The 4,107-nt window shown below is 48.5% G+C and overlaps 1 pseudogene; it reads left to right on the top strand.

Moving 5' to 3' along the window:
* The first annotated feature begins 884 nt into the window (after positions 1-884).
* LOC142783766 (heat shock protein hsp-1-like) lies at positions 885-2,872 on the top strand (annotated as a pseudogene).
* Positions 2,873-4,107: the final 1,235 nt, after the last annotated feature.

Here is a 4,107-nt window from a genome sequence, read left to right as displayed (position 1 = left end):
GCTTCTTCACATAGTTTACGTGTAGAGTCCACGACAGGTTTCTGTCCATTATGACTGCCAAAAACCTGTGGTCTCTGGTGCAGTAACCATCCTTTTTAGATAGAGGGGTAATAATTATTCCTGGGGGTTTACTTGTCAAAACAACGATTTGATTACGAGAAACGCTCTAGTCGAGAGCTACTGAATAATTTTGAAAATCCAGAGCTGTTTCACGTGCACCTGCATCTAAGGACGTGGGATTTCCTTGCGTTCTCCAAAGTAATATATTCTGATGGATGACTATAGCACGCCGACTAACGTTCCTTTTAGTTTCTACTTCTCTGCATTGAGAAATGCTGTGAAGAGGCGAATATACAAGGGCAGGTGAGCGGAACTTAGCTTTGAGCACTTCCCGATCGATCGATGTTGACGACATTCACAGCCTACACAAGACATATTCGTGTCAATAAATCCTTAAGCCTGAAAAAGCTCTTTAATTTATTCTAAAATCACAAATTAATCACAAATTTCTTTCGCATTTTGTGTGTTAGTCACGCCAATAGGAACGATAACGTTGGACAGGCAGAGGAATTTCAATGTGCCAGCACCTCTTCGTTGGGTACGTTGGCCGTGGCAACATCTGACTGCTAACATCATAGTGCACCCAGACGACCAAACATTATCTGGTCGCTTAGGCGCTCTCAGTGTCAACACCTAATTTTTCTTACACCATGTTTAAAGCGTGTGCGCCTGCCAAAATACTTATGTGCATGCGCCTGCCAAATGCGTGTGCGCGTGTGCATGCCGAAAAGCGTGCGCATGCCCGGATCCAGATGCGCATGCGCATATCGAAATGCAGATGCGCATGCGCATGTCAAAATACAGATGCACTTGCACGTTCCGAAATGCAGATGCACATGCCGGTATGCAGATGCGCGTGCGTGTGCAGAAATGCGTATGCACGTGCGCGCGCCGAAATACTGATGCGCGTGTGCGTGCCGAAATGCAGATGCGCGTGCCGATGTGCAGACGCGCGTGCTGAAATGCAGATGCGCGTGCCAATATGCAGATTGATTGATTGATTGATTGATATGTGCGGTTTAACGTCCTAAATCTACCATATGATTATGAGAGACGCCGTAGTGGAGGGCTCCGGAAATTTCGACCACATGGGGTTCTTTAACGTGCACCCAAATCTTAGCACACGGGCCTACAACATTTCCGCTTCCATCGGAAATGCAGCCGCCGCAGCCGGGATTCGATCCCGCGACCTGCGGGTCAGCAGCCGAGTACCTTAGCCACTAGACCACCGAGGCGGGGCCCGATATGCAGATGCACGTGCCGATATGCAGATGCGCGTGCCGATATGCTGACGCGCGTGCCGATACGCAGATGTGCGTGCGCGTGCAGAAATGCGCATGCGCGTGCGCGGGCCGAAATACATGAGCGTGCGCGTGCAGAAATGCAGATGCGCGTGCGCGTGCCGGAATGCAGATGTGCGTGCGCATGCGAAAATGCAGATGTGCGTGTGCGTGAACAAATGCTGATGCACGTGCACGTGTCTAAATGCGTATGCACGTGCGCGAGTCGTACTGTGTATGTGCGCCGCATGTCAAAATGCGTATGCGCGTGCGCATGTAAAATGCGTATGCACGTGCGCGTGCCGAAATACATGTGCGTGCACGTGCCGAAATGCAGATGCGCGTGCACGTGCAAAAATGCCGATGTGCGTGCGCATGAACAAATGCAGATGCGCGTGCGCGTGTCAAAATGCGTATGCGCGTACGCATGTAAAATGCGTATGCGTGTGCGTATGTAAAAATGCGTATGCGAGTGCGCATGTAAAATGCGTATGCGCGTGTGCATGCCCGGATCTGTATGTGCGTGCGCATGGCATTATGCAGATGCACGTTTATATAGCATGATCTCGGTGGAGGCACCTTCAATGTGTCCGTGCTGACTATCGACGAGGATTCCAAGTTCAAAGTGCGCTCCGCGGCAGGTGTCACATTGGGAGGTGAAGATTTTGACAACTGAATGGTGGAGCACTTTGTGCAGGAATTCAAGAGGAAACACCGCAAAGACCTCAAAGTGAACCCTCGAGCCTTGCGAAGACACCGCACTGCCTGCGAGCGCACCAAGAGGACACTCTCGAATTCTGACGAGACCAGCATTGACATCGACACGCTGTTCGAAGGCATCGACTTCTACAGCAAGATAACCCGAGCGAGGTTCGAAGAGCTCTGCGTGGACCTGTTTAGAAGCACATTGAGCCCGTAGAGCGAGCACTTCGTGATGCCAAGATGGACAAGTCGCAAATTCCCGACATTGTACTCGTAGGTGGTTGCACGCGAATCCTAAACGTTCGCAAGCTGCTCAAGAACTTCTTCAATGGCAAGGATTCATTTATGGGCATCAAACTGAGCGAAGCCATCGCCTACGGTGCTGCGGTTCCGGCAGCCGCGCTGAGCGGCGACTAAAGTAGCATCATTCGTGACGTACTCCTGGTTGACGTCACGCTGCTCTCATAGGGCTTCGAGACGACAGGCGGGGTCTTAACCCGCATCGTGAAGCGCAACTAGATGCATTCCATACAAGGTGTCGCAGACATTTCCCACGTACTCCGACAACCAACTTTCAGTCACAATCCAGGTTTACGAAGGCGAACGCGCCCCCACAAAAGACAATCCACCTGATGGCGACATTCAATCTGACCGGCGTTCCACCAGCACCCAGAAAGGCTTTACAGATAGAAGTCACCTTCGACATGAATGCCAACGGCACCTTGCAGGTCTCAGTCAAAGACAAGAGCACTGGCAAGCAAGAATGTATCCGCATCACCAACGACAAGGGCCGTTTCTCCAAGGAGGAGATTCACCAAACCCTTAACTAAGTGACCGTTGATTTTTCATTGTCGCACTGTAATAGAATTATCAATTGTCTTGATCATCAATGATTCCGCAATACTCATTGATTCGCTTCAATACTTCACCGATAATATTTCTGTTGAGCATTTTCAAATAAAAAGGTCTGACTCATTTTTATTTAGGTACCATTGAGGAAGTGTTTCGCCAACAATATTTCTTTTGAGCACTTTTCAATCAAATTTTATTGTCTCATTTCTATCAAAAAATCATGAACTAAATATTTCGTAAACAATATTTCTGTTGAGCACTATGCAACAAAATATTTATAGTCTCATTTTTATCAAAAAACTATGGGAAAAATATATATGACCCCTTCTGCACGCGGTCATTCGCGAAAGAGATGTGCAGAAGCATTATTTGTTTGGAGGGACCTGTCCGCCGCTGATTTGTGTACGTCATACTAGAGCTTTGTGCACGTTTTGGCATTCACTTGAACGGCGATGTGATGCTTAGTAAAAGAGTAGCCACTCCCCATAAATAGGATCAGTGGAAGACAAAAACTGTAAACACCGCTCTATTTCGCGAAATAATGCACATAAATTCCGATTGCGGGAATAAATAATCGTCAAAATCCTAAAAGGCGCTGCTGCGTCAGCGTGCAGCTCACAACAGTTCACGCATACCAAATGCAAGTGTTGAAGTTGGTAGGCTAAAATATCCATGTCAAGTTTACGTACGAAAGCATATTATCTTCAAACAGCTGAGAATAGGCTGCTGTCACTGAGAGCGTGTAGCTCACGACACAAATAAGCGAAATCGCTTACAGCCCACGCACGTGCGAGAAACATACGTAGGTTTCGATAGCCGAACACAGCCTCGTCGTGCTGGTATCGACGATTTTCGGTTAGCGAAACACCCGCGGTTCACCAGCAAGCACTAAAACGACGCACGAACACACGTTAATCGTTCTTGCAGAACGGCGCACTACAAACCGAAGTCGGAGCCGAAAGCGCTCACCGTTGTTGCCTCGAGTTCATAAAGCCTTACAAACTATTCGGAGCATGCGAAAAAAATGCAGATGGCGCAAAAGAACTTCAAAGTTCTGCCGACGGTTTGCTAAAAATCAATTGTTAGATATATACCCGCAAAACGTCTCGCCTTCACGCGCTGGCACTGTGGAGCAATGGGCAAGACATCAGCTTCACGTGTGGAGGAGGTGAGATGGCGCCATGCAGGTCGGACGCATAATAATCGGCTCTTT

This window comes from Rhipicephalus microplus, unplaced genomic scaffold (assembly GCF_043290135.1).
Source record: "Rhipicephalus microplus isolate Deutch F79 unplaced genomic scaffold, USDA_Rmic scaffold_12, whole genome shotgun sequence".
Taxonomy (NCBI): Eukaryota; Metazoa; Arthropoda; class Arachnida; order Ixodida; family Ixodidae; genus Rhipicephalus; species Rhipicephalus microplus.
This window is presented reverse-complemented; position numbering and strand designations above follow the sequence as displayed.